Source organism: Scardinius erythrophthalmus (genome assembly GCF_964197995.2).
Source record: "Scardinius erythrophthalmus genome assembly, chromosome: 13".
NCBI lineage: Eukaryota > Metazoa > Chordata > Actinopteri > Cypriniformes > Leuciscidae > Scardinius > Scardinius erythrophthalmus.
Genome location: NC_138233.1, coordinates 14,705,770 through 14,719,452, shown reverse-complemented (window position 1 = coordinate 14,719,452; position 13,683 = coordinate 14,705,770). Strand labels below are relative to the sequence as shown.

The window sequence follows — 13,683 nt, the reverse complement described above, 5'->3', positions numbered from 1 at the left end:
TATTACAAACTAAAACCATCAAGACCGAGCTCACAAACACAAATCTCATGATTTAAAATTATATATATTCTCGATTAGAAACCAATTGTTTTATAGACTCAATTCCATATAGCATGAGTGTCGCAGACTGGGGTTAATTACTGAGAAAACAACATGAGGAACAGAACTTGGTGCACCCTTACTCACTTCCTCTCTCACATCTCTTACTCTCAGTCTCTGGGTTCATCTGCGACTAATCGCTTAGCTATTTCCTCTACGTGGATGCAGTGTCGTCAGGCATTGGTACAGATGCTGATGGGCAAGAAAAGGGCTGATGTTTAAAAATGTAAGCAGATTATATCTTACCAGCAGCGAGCTGAACCCAACTGATGGACTTCTTAAAAGCACATGGTGTGTGCTACATAATGTTAAAAATGTTCTTCCCCGTGATCTGTTTCTACTATGTGGCAACAGGCCGCACACCACAGATAGGAAGACACGTCAGACTTGTGAAAACAGGACAGGAAATTGCTACAGGGGCTAAAAAAGACAAAAGTTATTGTTGTACTTCAAACTTTAAGGCCCAAAAGGTAAAAGTTATCCTACAACTGCCAGTATCTGCAAAATGGCATAGTGGCATTAATAGGTCTTAAATGATGTGCTGGTCTTAAAATTAAAAATTAAAAATTTGCTACATAAATACAGATAAATAAATAAAAATATCCAATATCAGCTGTACAAACACATAGGCTACTAAGGATTTTTATTTTTTATTTTACCATAAGATATAATTTTCCCAGTGTATTGATTGAATGTATTGTAACTATACAACGGTTTCATTTTGACGTGCTGCTTGAAGAACCTTCCAGCATCTAATTGTTGAAATCTTTTGAACTGCATTCTGCGCTGTTTCCAGCGGCATAGGAAATTTGAAAAACATTTCAGATATTTCAGTACAATGACTAGATGTTTTGGCTTCTATGCAGAAACAATTCAGAGCATGACAAGACTGGAGAAGCTCAGGGCTTTCAGCCTGATACTGACTTCAAACTCCTAAGCCAAGTGTTTGCACCTCCCTCTCACTCACAATCATCTGACCATGTTTAGAATCTGTTATCTATGACACACTGTGTGACACTTGCATTGTTTTATTCTGCTTATTATTTAGTTTCTGCAAAGATATCTAGAACATCTATCTCACACTTGAGTAAATAAAATTCAACTAACTTCAAAATGCATTGAATTCAACGCCTGTTTGGTTCTACCATGGAACCTGGAAGAAATCAAAGGCGTTTGGGGACGTTCTAGCTGTCCTGGGGCAGTATTTAACATGCTTTCGTCTATGGCGACATATGTACTGTTGAGAAATAGCGCCACCCCCGCCATCTTGACTCACCCATCCCCGATGTGTTTACACTCATACCAATACCAACATGTCACAGCATATGTCTGCACAAGGAGGGGAAAAATGCACCCTGAATACAGCAGAAAAACATGTCTGCCTTGCACTTGCATGCTACAAAATTAAATTCTAGGAACCCTAAAGAGCCAGTGATGACACAGCTTGCATTCTACAGTTGATAAGACCATAGACATCACAGGGTTTTCGCTAGCCGTAAAGCAGTAAAATTCAAAGTTCACATTTTAGTTCACTGTCACTAAAAGAGAAACTAACTGTTTGAAGTTCCTTTCTGTATGCTTGAGGCCTTGTGAAAAAAAAAAGCATGCATGAGAAACACAACTCATGCCTGAAATCAGCTAAAAATCTACAAGCTGGGGGTACAACGAAACTGAAGCTGGCTGTTAAATGCAAAGAGCATTCCAAACAGGTCTAGACATAAACTTCATGAGATGTCCACATGGGCAAAAGCTGCATTTGTATGCACAGTCTACAAACTGAATCATTGTTGTCATTGTCATTGTTCTAGACCCTTCAAAATATTTTGAAATGTAAAACGTGCATTTATACCTTCATCCAAATCTATCTAAACTGAACCTGGTTAGTGCAATGTAGATATTTTATTTGTCTGTTGTTGTTTTTTTGACAGACAGACAGATAGACATCTAGACAGATAGAAAAAAAATCAAGCTGACAAAATTCCCGCCAAAAAACTGCCGTCATTTTCCTGACTATACCCAAATTAGAAAGTAATTGCAGCAACCCATATCTGTCTTTGTATTTATGAGTCCAGCAGACATTGATAAAACCATCATGCTCTAAAACTAAGTCATACACTCCTTGCTGCGAGGCTGGCACTCCTCGATTATAATGCATCATAAAATACTTTATAGCTGACACAACTGGCCCAAAATAACTGACATTCATGCCATTTATCATAAGTTATGTAAGGTTTGCCTTTGGCCCTGTAGAGCTGCAGGGGCCGTGTGCAATATGTGGTGTAGTTCTCTTCTAGTCACGTCATGCGGCCTTGACTGTGACAATATGGAAGAGGAGGTGCAACATGAAAAGAGGTCACTTACATTTCCATTAAGTGATTACATATCAGTTACATGGTATAAATCTGCAGACTAAATAAAAAAAAGTCCATCTTTATTCAGTAATAAGCATGATAAGATGGTACTGAGACCGACTCTTAATTATGAAGAGAGACCCGGAATATACCCAGGGATGAAATTAAACGCATAATCCAACCAGCCGCTTCATCTTTTATCTCCAAAATAGCACGGGTTTATTAAACTACAGAATATACTATAAGCTCTTACCAACATGTTGTGGTATTGTCCATGAGTCCATTTAATCTGAACGTGGTGATATTATTCTGTGAAAGGCAGAGTCCACAATACTGCAAGTGATATGTTTAGACAGCTTTCAGATCCATCCTGGTTAATACAACCCCATGGGAAAGGTGTACAGGAAGACCTTTCTTTTTACCAACAACTAACTGCAGCCTAATTGCATAATTATTTAATTATTACCCATGAACCAACTCTGCAGCTACTGTAGCAAAAGACACCTGAACCAGAATAACATTATGAAATCTAGTATGTGTATCAACAATTTTCTTAATAGCACAGAAGGCATATACTCTTGATATGATTCATCATGATACGTCATTTACTGCTGGACATATTTGAATGAGCTGATGTGAATGTTGGCCCAGGCATCACCTGTGTAACCTGCAGAGAAAAACAGCGCAAAGCAAACACCACCGCAATAAAACACACCACTATAAAATAACGCTCCCCTTCCCCCATTCAAATCTCTCAATACAAGAGACGAGAGAGGACTGGAGTAAAGAAGAATAGCTGTAGTAGGTAATGACTTTCAGAGATCAGTGATGGGAGAGAGATTACACATAGCCATTTTGTTGTCGTTGTTTGTCGGTTCGTGAGGAGGCGGTATGCAGATGCTGGTGGTAGGTTTTAATTCGGGTCAATATTTGAGAAGGAACACTGGCCTTTGTAGTGCCATCGTTTGCACATGATAGCAACAAGATGAGAAAAGCCAACAATAATATGCGAGGCCATAAACGAGGGAGCTTAAAAAGTAGTCATCATCTCAAATCTACTTATACAGATAGTGACAATATCCTGAAGTGAGGCGAGAACTACAAAACAAACGAGTGAGTGAAATACAGTTAGTAAAAACACAGTTATCCATCAAATCAGCAGAATCTGATAGTAAAGCATTTGGGCTCACTGCAAGGTACCAATAACAAGGCACTAATTTGTGCGTATGCAATAGACATAATATCTCTTGAGGATTGTTAACACTAAATGAGACTCACAATGAAAATGTAAACAAGGAGTGGTTGTTGCTAAGAAACCGACTGTGAGGTGACCTATAGCATGTTGAGGGATATGACACAGATACAATGGGTAAAAATGAACCAACCAAGATATGATAATAATATATTAATATACCATGTTTTTGTATATATATATGTGTGTGTGTGTGTATTTATATGTATGTATATGTATGTATATGTGTGTATATATATATATATATATATATATATATATATATATATATATATATATATATATATATATATATATATATATTATATATATATACATATATATGTATGCATATGTATATATATGTATCTATATAAATCTATTTATATATATTTACAGATATACAGTCTGCTGAAGAAAATTATCTAATTTAAGGCTATTGATTAGTGTTGTTGATAGCACATCAAATAATCTCTCTTGTAATGTCTTGACATCTGATCTATTATTTTGAATATTACTCCAAATACGTTTGCAACACAAGTGACAGAAACCAATGAACATAGGTATGTTTTTTACTGCAACCAACTGGTATCCTCATACCATAACTACTGTGAAATGGCAAAGATCATCTCAATTTAACTAATAAATATATAGAGCTTTTCTGACCATACAGAACTTAATTTATTTTATAGTTCTAAGTTTGAACTGTTTGAACAGTGATAATGTAGGTTTTTCAAAGGCACTACTTGATGAATATATCAGTTGAATATATATAAATAGATCTGCACCATTCTGGATAAATTGTGAATCACATTTTTTTTTTTTTTTTTTAAACAGAGATCACGATTCTCCCACAATTCTGAACAGACAACTAAATAAAATAACATGTAAATTGCTGGAGGTTCTGACAAAATATAAATTTCTGCCATCTATTTCAAAACTTTTAATTAATTAGAATGATTTTTTTTTATTGTTTTGAATGAATGATTCAAAGACTCAATCATAAAGACTTCACTTGTTTTATTACTGGATGAATCAGCGTTTTTGAACGAATCTCTTGATTTAATGACAAATACGTTTTTTTAACAGTCACTTGTCATCGCCTGGTGGCATAACAAAATCGTTATTTTAAGCGCCATGTTACTTGTAAGGGGATTTGGTCTATTTTGATCGCTATCGTAGACATCAGTATTTATATCCATACTTCTATCTGTGATCATTTTAATTTTTGACAGAAATAAAGATACTGTGTGGTTGAAATTATTTGATAAGCTGTTTAATTCCTATACATGACAACTGCTCTCTCTGGATCAGCAGCAGCGCGAACACAGATTTGAATGTTCGGTATGATTTTGTCAGGTTAGGTTATATATAAGATTTTGTCTATAAGGTTTAATAGACACAGCCGAATCATTCAGGAATAAAATCGAATGGGTGTTTGAATCGAGATCGCAATATTTTAACAATTAATTGTGCAGGTTTACTTTAAAGTAATGCTGCAAACACACTTTTTGGAGGTGGGGGCGGTAAATGACAACCGCCTCCGGTCTGTAGAGTTTCCATGGGTCTCCATTGTTCTGGGATTTCAATTTTCCACAGCTACAATGTGATACTACTGTAAACACCTTCAAACCACTCTCAACACATATGCATTATTTTAAAGGATTATTTTAGTTAGCTTACAAAGAATATTCCCATCATAGGTTGTGATGTAACTACAGAATTTGTGAGTAAACTTTCCTCTGGGTGATGTAATATGTTTCTATACTAACCGAGGGTGCTGTGTTCTTAAACTGGACACATTTGGACCTATTAAACACACAATTATATGTCACCACCAGCTTCCACAAACCCTTAACCAATAAAATATCAGTAACACTTTACAATAAGGTTCATTAGTTAACATTAGTTAACTACCTAGTTAACATGAACTAAGAATGAACAATACTTCTTCAGCATTTATTAATCTTAGTTCATATTAATTTCAACATTTGCTAATACGTTATTAAAATCAAAAGTTGTATTTGTTAACATTAGTTAATGCACTGTGAACTAACATGAACAATCAATGAACAGCTGTATTTTTATTAACTAACATTAACAAAGATTACTGTAACAAATGTATTGCTCATTGTTAGTTCATGTTAGTTAATACATTAACTAATGTTAACTAATGAACCTTATTGTAAAGTGTTACCAAAATATCAATGTCATTTAAAGGGATAGACAAAATGTTGTCATCATTTACTCACCCTCAAGTTTTTACAAACCTGCATGAGTTTCTTTCTTCTGTTGAACACAAAAGAAGGATATTTTAAAGAATGTTGGTAATCAAACAACTATAGAAGTCAATGGCTACTATCAACTGTTTGGTTACCAACATTCTTTAAAATATCTTCTTTTGTGTTCAACAGAAGATTGAAAATTCATATAGGTTTGGAACAACTTGAGGGTGAGTAAATGATGACAACATTTTCATTTTTGGGTGAACTGTCCAAAGGTTGTCTGTAGGCTTAAAAGTACATCTAAAGGAAAAAATAAATAAACACTAATATAATCATTCCTCTTCTACTACAAACAGATTTAGTTAGAATCTACTAATATTATCCTTTAAATAAACTCTAAATTGGAAGCTAAAATGCACAGCATAAGCACCTAAAATGTAACAAAGTAAAAAAATATATATATATAGCTTTACTTGGACATTTCCAACAGCCAACATTTTTATTTAGCATCATTCAACGATGATAAGATGCTGTACATGCAAACCCAAGTTCACATCAAAACCATACATCCTAATTTTAAAACTCAGTAAAAACTCAAATTAAACCATCAGAAACTAACACATTTTCATTAGCATGTCATTTTAGAGCTGTGACTTGTGGTTTAATGTTCTGTAAAACACAACCGCCCACAACTTGTTCAAAGCCTGCGTGCGTTTCTTTAAAACGCTAGATACTTGCTTAGCTGCTCACCACACGTGTTGCTTTAGAGCTTGCGAAATGGTCGATTCTATTCACAACTTTCAAACTGTGAAGCTTTTTGTTTTCAGAGTCTTTGTGAGCCTGAATTGCATGTAATTGCATTTCAAGGCTGGTATCTGCCCTGAGCTGTTCCAATGAAAAGCAATGCATTGTCATGACGATAACCAGTCACATGTCTGTGTATTCAAAGTTTACAAGGCAGACTAGAATATTAGACACAGGGGCTGCCCCTGCACTGTAGTTATGGAAGGTAACCACTAGTCCTCATCTGGTTCATCTCTTAAGTACTTGTTAGCAACACACACATTCATCTGTGTGCATCTAAATCTCTAGATGAAAACAGCTATTCAAACTCTATGTCTGGGCCGAAGCATCCAAGACACTAGTACACAACACTAAACTGGTGTCAGCAGTAAACCTTTTTATTGCACGGTGCAAATGGGACTATGTCATCCATGTTGCTTTGAGTCTGGAATGGCGCAATGCTGACAGCATTCCTCCTAAATGAGAATGCCAGGCGACTGACTGGACTCAAGAGTGGCAGTAGAGCATGTTACAAAGAGACAGAGGCCTTTCTATCAAAAGAGGAACTTGCAACTGTTTTGACAAAAGATAGGCGCTCTGGAAAACAGTGTTTGCAATGCACTGTTTCATAAGACTGATTTCAATACAGCCTTTGAATGTGTGTTTTTTTGGGTGGGTATGGTCGTTTGGTTATTTTTTAGCACTTTGTCATGAGAAGCTTGGCAATGTGATGTTTTCGTGACTAATTTAGTAATTACACTCTAAGCAAAAAAGACTAAGTAGTGTGGTTTACATGGGAAGTGGTCTGACATCGAACATGTGATATCTAGCTCATCTCTGGTGAGATACAACAACGTTAATGTGGAAAGTGATCTTCAATTTCTGACACTCAATGACATAAAAGCATAAAAAGACACGTTCGATTATCAAAAAACACATTTAGTCTTTCTAAAGTTGTCGTCACATTTACAAAATTTCACAGGCAAAAAAAAATCCATTGTCTATTGTCATTAGTGTAGCGATGTATGAAGCACAGCTCACACTGAAATCACTTTCAAACCAAGAAGTTTTCTGATGGTAAACAATGAATGCATGCGAGTAAAACTTTCAACCTCACACAAAATTCCCGATAGCTTGGATTCCTATTGAAATAACTGAAAATTTGCAGATCAACAGAAAATGTGATCACAACTTCACAAAATTTCAACCAAAACTGCAAAACTTAGCTGCTACGTGGATCTGAAAGTTGACTTACAGAAGTTTCTGTAGAAATGCCTTCTTAACCAATTAATGTTCTTGTTCTTACTATTGAGGCATACTATTTGGTTGGATTTTTTTAACATAATTACTCAAAAGCAAAGAAAAACCTGGTATACCACATATACCTGGTATGGGGAACAGGGTGTAAATGAACGTTCTCAACTCCAAAACAACATAAAGAGCCATTCAGTGGGCAGTTTCAGTGGAACATCACCCACCAAAGCATGAGATAAAACCAAAACGGGTGTAGCAGGTGGGTGGGAGTCGTCAACTTCTTCAACAAAAGGGCATTTCCCAGAAGAAATTGCGGGCCACTCTTCCTTATGATGCTGAGGACGTATGTTTATCTTGGTTAAACTGACTGACCATTTGTTCCGCTTTCTTTCCTAAACCATGATGTAGTGTATGTTTGGACAAAATCCCATTATCTCTAGTTGTTTGTATGGATTAAATTTAAAATAATTTATCTGGTCTACAAATTCACTCATTTTCTTCAAGTTGACACTGAATAAGTTATTATGTAATAGTCTGTGATCGTGAATCTTCTACCAGTGTATCTGGTACCTGAGAATTTAGGCATGCCAGTCTGAGCTTGTTTTAGGAATCAGAAAGTTTCGACACTGAGAATGTGTGTTGCTCAATGGAAATGGGGAGAGCAGTATGAAAATGTGATGCAAATCTCCACTAGCAGTAAACAACATATCAACAAAGGAATGACTGCCTGGACTTTTTCAGCAGAACACTACTGCTTTCAGTAAAAATTCAAAGATACCCAATGGCGACACAATTGGTATCTCATATGGTGATCTCATTTAACTTTTCACTTATAAATAGTTTGGGTTTTTTTGCAAACTGTTGTCATGGTCACATTAGATTTATTTAAACTGTAGTCAGTTTCAACTTTTCTAAACATTTCTTAGAGTATTACGTCAAATAGCTCAATGACAATGACTGCACTACCTTCAAAAGCTAAGATTAAGATCTTTCTAAGGACTTTATGCTCTATGACAGGAACTCTTAAACATTGAAAAAAAGACAGATGTCCTCAAAAGCTCTAATTAGCTACCAAACTGGTTCCTCAATCTACAATTCCAAAAACTCAATCAAAGTTGGAGGAATGACAAAGCACAGTTTCGAAGAACTGAAATACTAAGAAAAGGTAATCTCCAATATAAGCCTCAACAACAGCTTTCATACCATCCACACTAGGGCTGCACGATATATCAAAATATCGCAAACGTACATACCACGATATGCATGATTTTTAATACTCCAAAAGATTACAAAATCCACGTTATAGGTTGACGCAGAGAGTAGACTGGACACATGACTGTTACATACTTGTGAGATGCTTAATGTTATTAGGCGCAATAAGCGAAGTATTCACACGCACAGAAAGCAACCTTTCAACCAGCAGACTAAAAAACAACCCATGGCAACAGTGTAAAAGACAGAGAAAAATCACACACTGCTCTTGACTGAATAACTTTTGTAGCTTTAATACGAATCAGAATATATTTAATTCATGCCGTGAAGACTAAGTTGTGTTTTATTTTTACATTTGATTATTCAATTTCTGTTGTTAAATAAACCTAATGTAGGTCTACCTTAAACCCCCTGGTTTACACTAATATTAAAATAACACTTGCTTTGTATGTAATGCTACAGTAAAACACTGGTGTTCACTTTTAGAAGCTGTAGGGATGTTTTCTCACAAAAAGAATGTGAGACGTTAGTTATATCATTTTCAGTTTTTAAATAATAGAAACTCCTGGAAATCATTTTACACACTTTTTCATTTTACACAAAGAATTATCATATCGCATATTGAATATTGCATTATTTAACGAGTTATCACATATCGCATTTTTCTTCAATATCAAGATAATCCACGCCACACAATGCTGTGACAGGAAGAGGACAAATATTCTTTCTCAGGTCCAACCCTCTTCTGTTCTCCATGCTAGACCAGCTAGAGCAGTTTGGTCCAACCCTCCTGCTCAGCAGGACCTAATGATCCAATTACAGGCAGGGACTTGTTGACGCTTTTTTTATGTGAAGAGCCAACCTGACACTACCGGCCTCACTGCCAACTGTGACAGAAACTCAGACCTGAAGAGAAGCCCCAAACAAAGCAATCCACAGCAAAGGGGCCTGTGTTTGACTACTGGCCAACTCCAGGTGCCCTGGCTCATTTACAATACAAATCAGGGACAGCCGGGTGGGGGGCATAATAGTTTCAGTGGTGTTGGTATCTCCTGCCTAACAGGGGGTCTGACAAGATAACAGAGCCATTAAAGTAAAATCTGATATTGCCCTGGACACCCGAGGTCATATGACACAGGGTGTGTTGGATGGGGGAAAATTCCCTAGAAGTCCACATTTTCTGACCTCCACCAAACTGCTTTCATATGTGAATCTGACTGAAGTGAATCGAATGTAATTGTATTGTAATATTTTACATTAACAATATTGCATATAAGAAGCTCAATGTGATATTAGTTAGATATCTATAAAAGACCTGAATGTAAACCTAACATGTAATTAGGAATATTACCGAAACATGAATATTCATGAGACATGAAAGGTACAAGCAATGACATTGGCCTAAAGCTGCTGCCCATGTGACTGTCTGTAACTTAATTTGCTAAAAACTCTTTCAACATCACTTTTGGCCACATGCTTGAATATAATTGTGTCAAAAAAATTACTGTTTTCTCTAGCAGACTGATTACCCTGCTACTTACAAGCTAGTCTCAGCACATACCATGGAGATGATGACACAAGTTACTATAGTAAGTATGGTGTCAGGCATAATTACACGTGGTGAACTCAGGCAAAATGACGTTCTGCGAGGGTTATATCTTACAAAAAGAGAAAGAGCAAAAAAGAGGTGCTCGGGTACAATAAGTAGATTTGTTTGTCACTCTCCTCTCTCCTGAGTTACTGTGGTTTCTTAGCACAACAGGATGAGCAACATTCAGACCAGGTTTCATGGCAATGATGAGGCCTGATAAGCCAGTCTAAAATCAAACTGAAATCTACAAGCCCACGTAATGGAATCAATGACAAACTACAACAGCAAAAGCAAAACCATCAGTTACGTGAACAAAAGGTACATTGGTGCACTGTGCAAAGTTGTCAACTTTGTAAGCATATAGCTAAAACAGGCAAAGATGTAATTGAAAAGTTTATTTTGACACTGTAACCCACTCTAACCATCGTATGGGCTTGGTCAACAGGCTTACAAAACACGATAGCCTACCTCACTCTCGGTACCCATATAAGGCAATGATACTTTGCAAAACATGTGACTATAAACTTATAAATACCGCACACTATATCATAAATACATTTCGTTAGATTTGTACAACTGCAAAATGGTCGTGTAGGGAAAACGGTACCAAACACACGTTTTTACACACGTCTGCAGCGATTTATAATAAAATTGTCAATCATTCTACCAATAGTTGATTATTAAATGTAGACTAAACACACAGATTATTGATTGCTTAGCTGCATCGTAATATATATATATATATATATATATATATATATATATATATATATATATATATATATATATATATATATATATATATATATATATATATAACTGTGTTTAAATGTTGACCTAAAATCATAAAATGTCATTTCATAACAAACACAATATATATTGCATACAGGTACATGGAAAAAAGATGAATAATGCTTACAAATTGAAGAATGCAGACAACAGATACTTGGCGCTAACAGATATACAACAGCATAATATTACGTCATAAAGATATAAAATGGTCACTAACCTTATACATTCAGGGGTTTCATGTCAAACTCCATGGTTATGGAAATAAACATACATGAAAATGTTGGAGAAAAAAACTCAGATAAAAAATGTATTATTTGAAAAAAGAGAGAGATTACATTGACAGAAGTAAAAAAATAAATAATCCAAGGGTGTGTCTAAAGCGAATCGAATGGCATGTTCAAGGTGTTGAACACTGACCTGCCCTCTGCCTCTCCCACTCACTTCAGTGGTAGAGAGAACGAAAATGAGAACGTTGTAGGGGAGGGCAATGGTTGCGCGTTGAAATCTTTAAAAAAGAGAAGTACTGCAAAGCAAAGCTCTCTCTCACTGTGACTCATCCCCTGAGTAACCACTGACAGACAGGCTGTAAAACAGAACTTCCGCTTGGAACCAATCAGATTCAAGGGCAGACCTAATATGCAAATGACTTCAGGTGAGCTCAGGCTGTGGTTTGGATTGGATGGGGAGGGCAGTGGGGGAGGGGGAACCTGGACAAAGTAACAACCAGACTACACCTTGAGCTATGCGAGACGGGTAACACAAGACTGTGTAAAGGTTTTCATCAACTCGACGTAGACGTGGCAGGAGTAAAGCAGGCGCGGGGATTTCTACCCAGATGAAATGCCTTTTAAAATTAGATGTTTCAAGGAGAGCGAAGGCCAAAATGTATATCAACTGACTAGATCTCTCTGTAGTTCTTGTTTTGAGTGCTGCCAGATCTTTTATTTGAGAAGGTGAAATGGGAGTGGCCCTGCAGGTCATATGACACCTCATAAAGCAGGCTTTATGTTTGATATGAGGCATGAAAGAAGCCATCCATTATAAAACTGGAAGAGCTGCCCCACCGGGTTTCACCGTTGAAAAGAACAGCCAAAAGAAACACTTTCAATTCGTCAGAGGCCCTACCACTGGTTTCTACGTCACTACGTTATCCCAGCCAAAGGGAAAGTACAGAATTGTGACTCTGCTGCTTGCTTCGGCTATATTCCAATATTTCAACATTCAAGGGATAGTTCACCCAAAAATGCTAATTCTGTCATCATTTACTCACTCTCAATGTTGTTCCAAATGTTTTTGAACTGTTTTTGTCCACAATAAAACTCCAGTGGAGTCCAAACCAGCATTGGATTGGAATAAATAACATTGAGGCATTTTTAAAAATATGTCAAAATATTGAAAAATAAGTCTCACAGGTTTGGGACGACACAAGGGTGAATTCTCTGTGCCAAACACCCAATAGAATTGACCAATATATCAAATTAATGTCAATATGCCCATTCTGCCTTTAGGTTTCTTCACTCTATCTTTGTGAATATGCAGTCATAGCCTTTGTTGAGCATTTTTATCTGTGACAATCCAGCTGACAAACAGGAAGCCAGGGTCTGTGGCATGGCTCAGTGAAAAGCACTGAAACGTAGTTGGTTTTTGTTAACACACCATTTAGACGAGTAGGTAAATGAGACAGTGAATGCAAAGAGACAAATAGTAATTTAATTGACACTTTGCCAACTACAGCAGCGGTTAAGTTAGGGCTTACGAGCAACTACTTGTCTCTTTCTGAAAAAACCTTAACTGTACCAATGAACGGTTGGGGAGTAAGAAAAAGAAAAAAAGCAGTCAGGCCTTTTGGGTAACCTTCAGTCTCATGGGTGTGTTGTCAACTTGCTTAAGAAATGAAGCCAGTACATTATATATTGCATACACGCTGTCCTTTACAGATAAAAGAGGATTACAAGGAAGCAAAAAAAAGGTAAGAAAAGGGAGAAAAATAAATACCTTGGCTTAGATTGCTGGGGGGCCTATTATGTTCAATTCAGCATCAAGCATGTGATGGAAAATGTGTAAACACGTGGCGAGCACCTGTCCCTCTGTGCCAACAATGATATATAAACCGTCTGTGACACCAAGCGGGACACATCAAACAAG

General features: G+C 36.5%; 1 protein-coding gene across 3 annotated transcripts in view; it reads right to left on the bottom strand.

Moving 5' to 3' along the window:
* Positions 1-13,683, bottom strand: part of elf1 (E74-like ETS transcription factor 1) — a 44,667-nt gene that overhangs the window by 19,171 nt on the left and 11,813 nt on the right. The window contains exon 1 of one of the 3 annotated variants that reach the window (XM_081383106.1): positions 11,756-12,088. The exons of 1 other annotated variant lie outside the window; for it this stretch is intronic. The gene's annotated coding sequence lies outside the window, so the exon portion shown is untranslated. Of the gene's footprint in view, positions 1-11,755; positions 12,089-13,683 lie in introns of those variants that run through there. One more of the 3 variants, XM_081383110.1, reaches the window with a different exon arrangement.